The sequence below is a fragment of the Vanessa atalanta genome, chromosome 4 (genome assembly GCF_905147765.1).
Source record: "Vanessa atalanta chromosome 4, ilVanAtal1.2, whole genome shotgun sequence".
Taxonomy (NCBI): domain Eukaryota; kingdom Metazoa; phylum Arthropoda; class Insecta; order Lepidoptera; family Nymphalidae; genus Vanessa; species Vanessa atalanta.
Genome location: NC_061874.1, coordinates 10,988,883 through 11,004,061, shown reverse-complemented (window position 1 = coordinate 11,004,061; position 15,179 = coordinate 10,988,883). Strand labels below are relative to the sequence as shown.

General features: G+C 29.4%; 1 protein-coding gene across 3 annotated transcripts in view; it reads right to left on the bottom strand.

Moving 5' to 3' along the window:
- Window positions 1-10,255, bottom strand: part of LOC125077644 (tyrosine-protein phosphatase Lar-like) — a 109,444-nt gene extending 99,189 nt beyond the window's left edge. For all 3 annotated transcript variants that reach the window (XM_047689629.1, XM_047689630.1, XM_047689631.1), the window contains exon 1: window positions 10,073-10,255. The gene's annotated coding sequence lies outside the window, so the exon portion shown is untranslated. The remainder of the gene's footprint in view (window positions 1-10,072) is intronic.
- Window positions 10,256-15,179: the final 4,924 nt, after the last annotated feature.

Below are 15,179 nucleotides of genomic sequence, written 5' to 3'. Positions count from 1 at the left end.
TTCCATAACACAAGCGCTTTAGCTACTTACATTGTAATCAAAGTAATGTGATGTTGTCCAATATTTATTTATTTATTTATAAATTGACAAAAAACCCGTCGAGTTTCTTTTGTCGGTTCATCTCAGATCAGAGTATTTTCTTTTCCGAACTAGTTGTTGTGTATAATTTGATGTATACGTAAGTGTAATGTTTGAAATTGAATAAAGGAATTTCATTTGTTTTAGTTTGAATATTGAATTGAACACGGTATCTGATCTATAAATATTCAAAAGTATACATATCAATTTAAAAAATACAACGTTACCAGGTATAGTAACGCGATCGCTTCAAATTATATGACAATCATAGCTCTTGTTTTGGGGTGGGATGTGTAAATAATAGGTTAATTATGTCGAGGCCTCGGTATTTCAAGAAAAATCATATTAAATAAAATATTGTGCCAAGTATAAAAACATAGCCGTACCGTATAGTTCTATCTAAGCTTCAAGTTCCTGTCTCGAAGCAACAAAAGATCACTTTGAAGTATTTATGTGTTCACATTATATTCTAACTCGAGCGAATTTCTCTGAAAGGAGTAATTATTAGTGATTATAATTACCTACATGTAAATTCAAATCTTTAATAATTACAGTTTGGAAGAAAGTTTTTAGTATTATAAGAGTCCAAGAGTTTGCACCGGGCCGTGAGATATTACTATCTACCAACTAATTTTATTTATTTAATAGGGAGTCGAGCGATGATGATTATGGTAAGTGGTCACCACCGCCCATAGACATTAACGCTGTAAATAATAATAACCATTCCTTATATCACTCTAATGCGCCACCAACCTTGGAAGCTAAGATGTTATGTCCCTTGTGCCTGTAGTTACACTGGCTCACTCACTCTTCAAACCGGAAACAATACTAAGGATTGCTGTTTGGCGGTAGAATATCTGATGATTGGGTAGTACCTAACCAGATGGGCTCGCACAAAGCCCTACCACCAAGTAAAAACTAACTATCATTTTGTTTATTTAAGAATTGCAAAAAAATATCAGTACGGAGTCTTGAAGTTACCAATCACATAATATTATATAACATGATATTTAAAGCAAATACGGGAGTAGATATTGCTGTAACTGTACAGCAATAAAACAATACAGAAGATTAAGCTTAATGTTTTTACTCAGGAACCTCAATTTGTTCAGCTTAATACCATGATCACTGTTTTCCACAATTAAAATTATAAGTTCGTTCGTTAACGAGTCCAAATAATTCCAAATCTGGATAAAAAAAGAAAAAAAAAAAAAGAAAAATCAGCCACAATGCAGTACTTCAGACGCAATTATGCAATCACGAGAAACTTGTTAGCGGCGCTTGTTGTTACACAAGTGCCGCGTAACCCACATTTGTAGTCAGCCATTCTCGTACAAAGGATCTTTTAAAACGGCAATACTGAATGTCACGGGTTCCTATACGATTATCAATCAGCAATAACAATAAATGCAAACCCAAGCCAATATCTTTAATATGTCCCGCTGCGTTTCGGTTAGAGGAGTGAGTGACTCAGTGATATTACCTTCACGAAATTGATGACATCTAAGATCTAAATTAGACCAGGGAAGCTCTTAAGTAACGATATATCAACATAGGCATTTATTTTGCCTGCATTATGCATTTATTGTTATTTTTTACTCAGCTGTGAAATTAAAAAAAGAAAATTTAGTATAGAGAAAAAAATTAAGTTTAAAATAAAACCTTAGATTATATTAACATGTTTGATGGTGTATGAAATGGTTTCAGAAATCTGCCTAATGCAATGTCTCATCTGTTTCACCGATACCGTATCCCGCTCATTTTTTTTTTAGTGCAAATCTTTGGTCTTGTAAATAAAGCAAAGCAGAATGTGACACGATATTAACACTATGACGGTGAAATGATTTCTAGTGATTGGATCAAAATTGTGTTAATGAAATTTCATGAACGAGGCTATACAACTATAGTTATAACAAAATGTAATTAAAAATGTATTTATTGATACCCTGAAAGGGTTTTCTTTTCTGTAATTAGGTCATAGCCGCAATATGAAAATTAAAAATGTGATTGAATAATAAAAATGCGAGTGTTGTATTCATATACATATATATTTTACTTTAGCACTTTTTTTCGATTGTAAATAATTAAATGTAAATACCTTAGATGTATAAATATTAGTTTAAGTTACGCTTTTATCGAGCGATCAATGAAATAACATGAACACTTCTATTCCCAGGTAAATATAATTAAGAAATTGATATAATTATGCAGCTATTATGTTTGAAGTTGTTCGAAAGCAAACACATAATATGTTGATGTTTAATAAAAAATCGGAGGCATTATTGTTTTTAAATATATATATATAATTTTAAGTAGAAAGGCAGATTCTCATCCACCCCATGCAAGGCAAGTGTTTTTCTTTTTTCCTTCATTTCGGAGCACGAGATGAATTATAAAAACAAACTAAGCTCATGAAAATTCAGTGGTTCTAGCCCTTGTTTGAACTCTGAATCATCGCTTAAGATTCACATCTTCTACCGTCTGGGCCACAGGGGATATATATCAAGATAATCGTAAGTATCATTTAGCCTCATTTTTTGCTGTAAGTCTCAGTAACTCAAGGATCATACGAGTCGCCGAAGTGAAAGTTGATTAATTTCATTGGCTATCGGTATACCCTAAATAATATAAGCTCACGCTAACTGGAGACAGAAAATTGTAATAATAACGAATCCTTGATTAAAGGCGTTGCTGATAAATATTTATTAAAAAATCATTATTGTATTTCATATTTTTAACCTAATTTACCGCTTTCATGTTTCTATTTTTCAATTCTATAATCTTTTAAACGATTTTAATGCAATCCTTCTAGAAAATATACAATGTAATAAAAAAATATGTTATGAATTAAAAACTGAAAACAAAAACGGGACATGATTCACGGAATTTTTTCATTGATAAAAAAAAATTAGTTTTAAATAAATTTAATATGTTAATTTATTCCTAATGAAAGTTTCATGGCTTTGTTTATACAACTACGGACGTGAGTTGAAAAATGGATTAATGATCATTAGCGCGGCCATTATGCTAATACGCATTTCGAATCGTTTATATTCCACGATCCTTTTTATAAATGGTATGTAATTTTCATAATATTTTTATTTAAGATTTTGAACAAAGATCGAGGACCAAGTGATTATTTAAAATATATTTATATCATTTCAATTCAACGTTTTACGTGTTTCAAATTATGTTAAGATCTTTTGAAACTGTGTTACGTTAACGATTGTGTGTATCGTCAGAATAAGAATTGGTTGAATTAAATTAAATAGTAATAAATTTATTAACATAAGCATTAATAACATTAAGTGCTTAAATATATACAAATATGAATTAAAAATAGTTACTGTATCAATCCTGACCGCGTGGAATGGTGGCAAGAATGCTAAAAGCATTTCCCCGTTGAATCGCAATTCCGATCCCCTAGGCAACAAAACGAACCAGCCCTTCTGTCACCAGTGGAGACAATAAGGCTAGGTGTTATACTTTTGATGAAGCTTTTTGAACCACTACTAGCAAATGGTACAAAAAAGTAATTTGAGATAAGACACGAATATTTAGATCTTTTATTTGCTTCAGCTTTTTTCGCAGCGGCACCGGCTCTTAACGTTATTGAATTTAATTAAATAAATGGAGAGCAAAATTATAAAGGACAGCATTGCTTTAGCTACATATCAATGCTAGTTGATGCAGTGCAGTGACTATTCTAGAAGGTCTTAACAGTATTTGCAATGGATAATTTATTTCATCCACCTGGACAAAATATACCCTCCATCGTATTCTATAAATTGCTGGATAAAATATTTATTAATTTGAAAAAACGTAAAGATCCGCAATCATAAAAAACTCGGCTCAATATTGAGTTTAGAATTGTAAGTTTAACACTTTCTGGGAGTGTAAACGCCTATAGACGGCATGACAATTACATCGTTGTAGTAGTGTAGTGTGTAATTAGATGTGTCAAAGGAAAGGTTAACAAATTTGTATGCTTAACATTATTTTGAACTGTATAAACTGTATTATTTACTGTAAGCTGTTTTAATCCTCCAGTAGCTTAAAACACTCAATAGATTTGTCAAAAATCAAACATAAATTATATGGCGTAGGTTTTTGTCTTAACGTCTCGGCAGTTCAAAAGATCCGGTCACAGGTATCGTAACCGATCGATTGAAAATTACGCATTTTATTCGACAAACTTAGTATTTATTGTTGATTCAAATAAGATAAGAAATAAGATTTTAAACGAAATATAATGTTATATGACTAACTAGAAATTTATATATAAATCAATACACCCTCAAGGTATCGACTCAACGATATTTATTATTATTATCTATATATACGAGACGGGTTGGTTGTTTGAAAAGTTACCTAAAACAAACAAAGGACTGTATTTGTTCTATCGCTGCTCAAAGTAATACCTAAGAAAAAGATTTTTCGTGAATAGCAAATATGTAGGCTAACTAGTAAAATAAAGGTTGATAGTTTTGTAGCACATCTATAGTACACATGTGTGTAGGCTACACATACCCAGACAAATACTCGTGACCCGAATAAATATTTGTTTTAAACAGAACACGAACCCATTCATAGTAATAGTACATATATAGAATATACAAGTTAAGTTACAAAAATATACCAAAAAATATTCACATTTATTATTTGTAAAGACCCTTAGGGCCTTCATTCGAACTCTAGATTGGGCCAATAAATTCTTTATTGAGTTTTTTCGTTGGGAAAGTCTGTCAGAGCCAGTTCCGTAAAGTAACATAAGCCAGTCGACGAATAACACTTAAAAACATTCCGCGCCTCAAATCCTCGGCCGGTCGTGTCTGAATAAACGTTCTATCGTACTTTGAGAGTGAGAGAACAATAATTGTAACAGAAAGAATAGCACAGATGGATGACATCTCTCTAGAGAATGGTTATCGTAGTTGTAATCAGTCACAACATTATTATTATTTGAAATGTAATAAATGGAATGGAAAATTATATGGAAATTAATTATCCTATTATTTTAAATCATTGTTTGTTATTATTGCATAAGTCTCTACGACTAATTAAGGTGAATGACCTAATATTTATATAACGCGAAATTCTTATATAGGTTGCGAGTCCATGGGTAGAAACTATTAATAATGTATATATAATATGCTGCTAAGTATATTTACTTGAATCACAAGCTAGAATAAAAAAGCTGCTTTTTAAAAACAATATAATTACGTTATTTTTTAATAGAATAAGCAAGTAGCATAAAAATGTATGTATATCATCAAAGTTTAAAGAAAAAAGAATATCTGCAATTCGATATTTTTAAATTAGATGTTACTGTCGGTAACTATAGATAAACTTTGAACTGCAATTGTTAGTGCTTCCTCATTAACGCTCAACTGCGCTTAATGTCACAAACTGTAACTTGAACACGTATAACCTTCTGTTTTCAAATGAGTTTTAAAAAGTTTTCGTAGTCTCAATGTACTTTATGAGTACAGCGCTTCTGCCTATATTTATTCGACTCATTTTAACGATATGCTAATTTCAGAGCAACACACAAAAACAGCTATTAACGTTGTTATATTTTAATTAACCAAATGAAGAGCTATTTTGTTGACTAAATAACTATTATTGATATATAATGTACTAGTTCCTACCCGTGGCTGCACTGCGTGTGAGAGGTAGGAGCAAATTTTAGGTTTTAGGCAGATTGACTGGATAAAAATTAACCTATGTGCTATTCCAGGCTATCTATCACTGTGTCAAATTTAATTAATATGCGTTCAGTCGCTTTTGTATGATTAAGTAAACAATGCATTCATCCAAACTTTTATATTTATAATATTAACTTTCGATTCTAAACTTAAGTTGTAGTTGTTTTAACTTATAATAGACTAAGCATATCATTCTAATACAGTCTGATGTACGAATATATTAATACAACAGTGTATACTAAAAAGTCATATTTGAGATTTTCGCAGGTTTTTCTCGGTAGAGTCTACACTTTGAATGTGCCTTTACATTTAATATAATAGTGTAAAATTCGCATTTTAGCAATATAATTTGTTCATTAGGATTTTTAAAACATGCTTGAATAAAGCATATTTACATAACATATAAACATAATAACATATAAGCATATTTATATTTTATTAAATTTAAATCTAAATATATGTGAAATTATCTTTAAGTAAGTTCAAGGAACATATTAAATTATATATTTCATCTGTATAGTGATTAATGATACTGGATTATTATATCACAACAATTTATCATAATTTGAATAATCCAAGCCAATGAAGCTCGTTAAAGACTTGCGGTTGGTGTTCAGAAAACTTATAATTAACTTGAGGCTAGTTTGAAATTCTGAAATTCAATCGCAACGCTTTGAGAAATTAATCGATGAAATTTTAGTAATTATTAAACATAATATCACTTTTTAAGTGGTATTTAGTTATTATTATTTTTTGATTCTTTATCGGTAAATTGTAACGTTCAATTTTATAATTCAATTCATTTAAATACAAAAATATAGTTTAGTTTAAATTCATTTTCAAGGTCACTGTTTATTCATTCTTATCTATCCTTTCTGTCTCTCACTTCTGATCAATAACCTTGATTTAGGTTTACTTAGACGATAAGCTCTACATTATAATTAAATACAATATTTATGTCGATATTTACGAAAGTTAACTACTACCAAGGCCACACGCAGGGCGAGAAACAAGGTTTGTTAACCATAATAGCGACTTCAATTAATATTACTACTCTATGTTTATTAAAATAATGTAACTTTTATACCCTTTAATTTCGATAAATATGTTAATATAATTACTAAGCCTTAGCTCACACTTTGCAATATTACGTTATTTGAAAGGTGATGTGAGCATTTATATAATCCAGTCTTATTATAATTTAATATGAAAATAAATCATATTATCAAAGATTATCAGTCTCTCAACTCGAAGAGTTACACTGTGCTCTATGGGCATAAGATTTCTGTAAAACAATTTCTATGTTCATTAAAATTTATTACGATTTCAATGAATTAATCCACTCAGGTTAACTTCTTGCAAATTTCTTTAACAAACTACTTCGTTGAATTAGTTTTTCGTAAATGCTTATGTATCTTAGTAAATATACCAAAGTTCATGTTGTTAGGTTATGTAGTTTCAATGAGAAAGTTACTTAACTAGCTAACCAACCAACGTCTCCCTTTGGAGGCGACTTCAGGAAAATTCGTGTTGAGTTGTTGTTTGTATGGAAAACATAAAGATAATACTGATTTTAGAATGTTTTAATAACTTTATTTCATTTTTAAAGTATCATCTTTTTCCTCTCATTACTATATTAACATATTACCAAACACTGCAAACAAGATGGCGCTTTAAATAACGTCAGTTCAGGTTGTCAAAAAACATAATGTTATGAATTATTTCATATAATTTTCACAAAGTTTTAAAGAACAACGTTTATGCTTGGATAAAAACGCATGCAATGTTCGCTTAAATAATTTTACTATTAGTGAAGAAGACTTTACTTGTTTCTGGATATTATTTCCATGTCTTAACACTTAACCTAAAAACTCCCTGAAATAAATGGTTACTTTACAAAAAGGTAGATTGATAAACCAATAAATATTTTAGTTTAAATAAAACCATGTTAACGAAACAACAATCAAAATTCAGAAAACTTGATCCATTACTATTAAAGGCGAGGAAATTAAACATAAAAATATCTCAAAGGTCTAGTATTCACTTAATAATCTTTAACGTATGAGACGCAGTTTCCGTAAATATTTTAAAAATCAATAATAAGTTATTTTTATCACAATATGCTGTGAAGGTTATTTTGTAGCACCTTTAAGAGTTTCCATTCAACGATGCGTGCAATAACTTACACTGGAGCATTTATTGTATATTGAATTTTGATATTTTATTATTGCTGTAATATTTATTCTTAATATAATTTATTGTACACCAAAAACAAAAATATAGAAATCTTAGGATTAAACATATAAAAATTAAAATAAAAAAAAAATAGAAATAATGGTCAAAACAAAAATATAATCTATTATTTTATGTGTTGTACAATGGGCGTTAATGTTAATGGGAGTTATGGCTAATTAAGAACCTCTTCCAGATAACCCAATGTTATATTTAATATGTTAAATATTTTAAATATTATCAATAATACTATCATCAGTAACTCTGTCGCAATTTTTTTGTCGAATTTTTGGTTTTATTATTTTGAACGTTAAATTTTAATAGCCAAATACGTAATTCCATTTTATAATTGGCAAACAACTTTAATCGCTGGTTAGTATTGATCCAAATATGTCTCGCCACGATTTACCAAGTTTTTGAAATCCTCATGTCTGCTGAAATGAAGTCTGCGCGTAAGTAGATGCTTGCTTTTTTTTAAATTTCCATAAATGTATTTCTTTAATTGAGTTTAATTTAAGCAGTAACGTCATTAATTAAAAAAATATATCTAATTTATGAAACTATTTAAAATATTCGTTTATGGCTACTTTTGTCTATAATACTGTTGCCAGATATTTATGACTGTGTGCGTGTGCGTTTATTAATTAAATGAACTTTTTAACTTAACAGTATAATGTTTTAAATAATTTATGAACCTCTATATCTTATAAAAAATATAACCTATTCCAAAAAAAATTAACAAAATTGTAGTTCATTTAAAAGTTCCATTGTAAATTATATTGATATTAAATAGTATAAGATTTCTTATAAGATATAAACGTCTACAAAGTGCAAAAAATATTATACCGTTAAGTATAATTTTGTAATCAGAAAGTACTTCTGAAAATATTAAAAGCAACATCAAGTTAATTAAAATTGATGATGATATCATTTGAAGAAGTAAAAATGAATATCTCATGATAATTAAATTCATATTTTATCATAAAATAAATGTATGATTATTTAACAAGTTCGTGTTTTATTTTCATACTGGTTTACGCATTTCTTGTGTTAGAAGTGTGAGTAAATGGTTTGTAGTATATTTCCCTTTAATCTCTTAAGATAGATCTCTGAGATATAGAGCATATCAAATTCCAGTCATTATAATTCAATTAAATATTGAAATAAATACCATAACATTCTTATGTCATGTTAATATGCTATTGTGACGTCATTAAATTTAAAAGAGTTGGTATATCAAAAACTCTATAATCTGTATCGATTAGTATTTTATCAAAATTATTTATTTAATTCATATCAATATAGTTTCTAATCGAGGGCATTTTGACGTAGCGTATTTTTTTGCTTATTCACTAAAATCTCATTATATTTAAATTATAATCTTGATTACACTAATATTATATTAGTTTAATATATTAAAGTACAAAAGTACTAATTCCTGAAAAGCTATGTAGTAAAAATTCAAAATCAAAGTCGGTCAAACCTTTTCATATATATTTACTACAATTATAATATATAAGGAAATAAAAAACTTTATGTCCAGGTAGCTAAAACTGATTCAAGCGTGCGGTTCGTATGTGCCCGCCCGTTAATTATAAAATGGCTGAACCACGTCAATAGTTGGTTCTACATTTATATCCGCAAAACTTACTAATTAAAGACAAGTCACTTATTCTATTACCGTCTGGTTAAACATGTGTTTAACATGTGCATGTGCACATAAGATAAATTATAATGATTATCCTCAATTAAATAATACTTCAATAAGTTAAAATAACTACTGGAATTATTTAAATTGTCAATAACGATTCCATGTTTTATTCAAATTCGGCTTAATGTATTTGAATTTTATTCTAGCGCGTATAAAATATAAACATAACCCCTGCAATTAATCTGTATCGTTACCATGCCTTAGAAGACTAAGCCTTTACTTAGAGGTAATAATTCCACGTTAACGCAACCTTAAGCTCTATAATCCGTCGGTAACACGACAATGCGACTTTATATTTACAATTTACAATTCTTTTATGCTAATTTTGCTAACCACAACTTACCGGGGGTAGTGTACGATGCACAAACGTAATTCACATGCACGCAAGCACAACACAAGTCACAAACCTCGATCGGTCACAAGCCAATGGGGGTCAATTCCGAACGCATGCGGGCACTATCACGTCACATACACTATGATAGGTCACAGTTTTTATTCAGTAACGTAGTAACGACAAGCGTGCGCCCGTTCGTCGCAGCCTCAACTGGCTGGGGCGACGCTACCGCGCGTGTCCTTCTCCCCTCCTCCCGCGCCACTCACCTCGCACCACGGCCAAATAGAAATAAAGTATGCGCTGTAAGGACAGAACGTAAAAGAAGAATATCTAGATACCTATGGACTAAATTAATCGGATGTAACACGTTGGAAAATTCAAACTTGGTACTATTTTAGTGATCGCTGGAGACTATGAAGTACATTTGAGACGTTATATTCGTTTTAGGTTATTTCGTTGGTAGTTTTTGGGGACTGTATTGGCGACTGATTTAAAAATAGTGGGAAATGAATTTCTATTAAAATGAATACTATGCGCCGTACCTGGAACTGCGAATAGTTTAAATGTGAAGAAAACTTGCATTGTTAATTACGTTTCAAAGTTAATTTTAAACAAGATTTATAAAAAAGCCACGCTTCTCAAATAGTTAGCTGCAAATACTAAGTCTCTTTAGATTTTTCTCAGACTGCATAAACGTTATGTTGAATTTCTCATAAAAGTTCTGCGAAAGTTGAATTGACTTTAAAGTAACTATTTAGACCCTTGTATTATTATAATGAAAGTTTCTGACATGTAACGTAGGCAGACGATCTTAGAAACGTTCGTGGACTTTAATTACCTAACTATAAATTATAGGTTTAATGGGAATACCATTAAACTTATAATTGACAAACATTTGGATATGACAATATATTTAAAATTTTCTATTTTGAAATACATATTAGTTAAGGTCCAATTTATTTTGTAATCAATATAAAATTATTGAATTTAATTTTCTATTAATAGGTATGATAAAGCGCTTAATGATAACATTTAATGAATTTTTTGATATATGTAATATTTTAAGGCCTGTGATTGGATAAGAAATGTCTCTACATGACGTCCAATATATATTGGACAACAAAACTTCAAAACTAGGCATATTACGATACTTGGAAGAGCTACCAACTCTGTCACAAAGGAATATTTATCATTTCCACCGTCTTCAGATAGACAAGCTATTTTCATTTTGGTTTGTGTTTCAATAAACCGAATGAATAATAAGCGATTTGAAAATGTATTTTATACTAGATAAATGACTCTCTATAAACAAGTTGATGTAATTAAATGAATATTTATAAAGATTTTAATATTTATCGTTATAATGCATTTAATATAAACTATTTGAATATTATTATTCTACTTTTAATGAAAAAATAAGCGTATATAAAATTATATATACATATTTCAAAAAAGGGTATCAAGATCATAATTATTTAGATAAAATTAACATAATAATCGTACTGGATAATTATATTATTTAGTTATACTGCAATAAAATTGCTTCAATATTTATCAACAAATGATTATTAAGAAGAGAATTCATCCATAGATAAAAGGCTACCATTAGAGTACTTTTAAAGGATTAGGCAAAAAGCGTCCATACCGCTTTACATCAAACCGTCTTTATAGATTTATTTTCTTTTAAAAGTGTTTCTTTTTTAATTTACGTCTGGAGTTTCAAAACATACTTAGCATAATATATATTCCCTTTACGTTAAAATAATATACATAATGCATTGTTATTATATGTAATTAAATGTAATAATGCCTTAAAAATATTCAAATATATGACAGAAAAAGCAATAATCATTAAAATATTAACGAAGCCATTTGTTACACAACCGTAGTGATGACATCATCACTATGGTTGTGTGCTATAGCTACGCAGAAGCTACGTAGCTTCTGCGTAGCTATAGCGTAGCTCTACGCTTTTTGCTATATTGCTACGTTACCTACAATAGTGTGAAAAAGGTCTAGATGCTATTTTAGTTAGGAAATTTATATTTACATAGATTGGAATTTATAGAAAGCAGGTTATAATCCGAGGATTATTTTTTTTTTTACTTTGGCATTATTATTATAACCGTTTATCGTTACTAAAAACAAATTTGATTTAAATGAATAAATACTGAAAAAAATATGTAACTAGAGTGCTAGTATAATAATAATATGGAGATTTATAAAAAAAAAACAACTGTAATAATTATCATAATAAGCTAAGCAGATGCTAACGTTCCTAGAATTAATTAAATGAAAGACGACAATATGCCTATAAAGTCTTAACACCAGTACTAAATAAAAATTCATTTTGCGCATATTATGTACCAAAATATTAATCAAAATTATACATTTTGTGTTAATTTGTGTATGAGTATTATATGTATATTTAGTAGTTTTAAATTAACAGTAAGAATATATTAATAAGGTTTTACTTGATTAAAAATACTGCTACGACGTAGACTTTTATTCCCTTCCCTGTTTACTTCTAAAACAATAGATACGCCTTCATAGAGACGCCTGAGATTAATTAAAATGAGTGATATTTTATAATAAACTGGCGGCCAATGAACAGAATACGTAGACGTTAAGCGCAATTCACAGATTAAAATCTGGTCACGCACCACTGAGACTTGGTTGTAATCATAACTCATATCATGGCCGGTGGTGAAGGAAAGAAACGTGTTGAAACTACAATGTCGAAAGAAATTTTAAATAATCATTCTGCCGATTCTATTTTCAAGAAAAATGGTGCAGTAAACTTCAATTCCTTCAAAAAAATAGGAACAATGATTTGGCGGTCGAAAATTTGATGGGGGTGGTACCTAACCATACGGATTTGCACAAAACCTCAAAAAAATCAGTATGACTTTTATAAAATTTATAATAATCAAGTATATTAAAACACGAATGTGTTACTGATGCACATATGAAATAATTAATTATATCTATATTTACGTTCGATTGAGAATAATAATGTTAACTCAAATTTTTAATGTGGCACTCAGTATATAATAGTAATTCTGCCTTTTATAACTCAATTTAACGACAGTTCATTCTATAATAAAACAAATAACAGTTTATAAACATCTCACTGCTAGAATATGGCCTATTCTGCTTTTAAAAAGATTGATTGCAACTTATTCTACGTGTGTCTAATGTTAACTCAAATTTTTAATGTGGCACTCAGTATATAATAGTAATTCTGCCTTTTATAACTCAATTTAACGACAGTTCATTCTATAATAAAACAAATAACAGTTTATAAACATCTCACTGCTAGAATATGGCCTATTCTGCTTTTAAAAAGATTGATTGCAACTTATTCTACGCTGCTACCCTGCGAGTTGAATCCACATGTGGCAGAACTTCATTCGACGATCAGATTTCCTCACGTTAGTTTCCTCCAAAACCGAAAACAGAATTATTATCAATTATTAATATTATAAATTATTATAAATTATCAATTTAAGCAGCATATGACATGACAGCTCTCAGGATGCACGACTTCTAAATTAATCGACAAATGTCATCATAACATAAAATTATTTGCAAAGAACGTTCATATAATTTATTCTACAACCTTCTTCGTGAATCATTCCATCTGTTACATTTAATATAATACTATCAAATGATGAAATAAAAGTGCTTGTAATTTTATACTTTAAAGAATATTATAAAGTATACTTTTATTGTTACTAAAATAAATATTGGACAACATCACATACATTACTCTGATCCCAAAGTAAGTGGCTAAAGCACTTGTATTATGGAAAGTACCATAAACACCCAGACCCAAGAAAACATAGAAAACTAATGAACTTTTTTTACATCGGCTCGGCCGGAAATCGAACCCGGGACCTCGGAGTGGAGTACCCATGAAAACCGGTGTACACACTACTCGACCATGGAGGTCGTCATATATGCTACGTAGAGAAAATATAAAAAGTAGACATGGAATAAAATGATATCATTATATTATAACACAATTGTTACAGCCGAAGGGACAATTTCCGTTTCTTAAATTAATTGCTTGATATAAGAAAAGACGAAAATGCGAACCAAAAATAAATCCTACTCGTACAAGCCTAGATAATCGTGACTTTTATTTTTCTTTAATAACTCGAATGTTTACTCAATAAATTGAATTTTTAAAAAGTATTTAGAAGTAAAATATTGAGATAATAAAATTATTTATTATTAATATGGCATATTAGATTATCTAACTAAATATATAATGAGAATAGAAAGGTAATGATAGATGAAGGTAAAATCTATAAATTAAATCATTAAGAATGGGAAACATGAGAAAAAAATACTAAGGATAAAGCAGAAGATTAAATTGGGTAGGAGTAAGGAATATTTAAAAATAAATTAACCTTTTTTTTAATTTTAATTAATCTTTTTAATCTCAAAATCTATATCTCAAGATCCCAGAAAATATATGGCCAAATATTTCAACTGACGGAGGGTTCCTATATATGTATATACTATATAAATAAATAAACTATATTATAGGAAACAACATTTTGACTTTATATGTATAAATACCAACGTAGTTGGTTACTAAATGTATAAAAGTAAACACATCGTATTTAACGCAGTGCCAAATAGGTAATTTGAGTTGAGTTTGACTATTCACTAAAAGTCTCATACTTCTGTACAAAACCGTATTTAATTATACTGCCCTTCTGAGGTATAACTTACGAGCATAGGTTTGCTTTAATTCAAAACTCTATGAAGTAATTTCTGAGTTACGTGAGCAAGTAGACCAAGTTACAAACTCTATATAATATACAAGATACCTTGACTGCTTCATTTGAGTAGTGGCTAGCTTATAAGCTGTAGATCAGGAATTCCTGTATTTTAAAACCAGCTGGGGTAGTAAAAGTTATTGAGTTTTTATTTCCATATAATCGAAATTATTAATCATTTCTTACATTGCCAATGCGCCACCAACCTTGGGAGCTAAGATATTATGTCCCTTTTGCCTGTAGTAACACTGGCTCACTCACCCTTTAAGCCGGAACACAATGATACCGAGTACTGCTGCTTGGCGGTAGAATACCTGATGAGT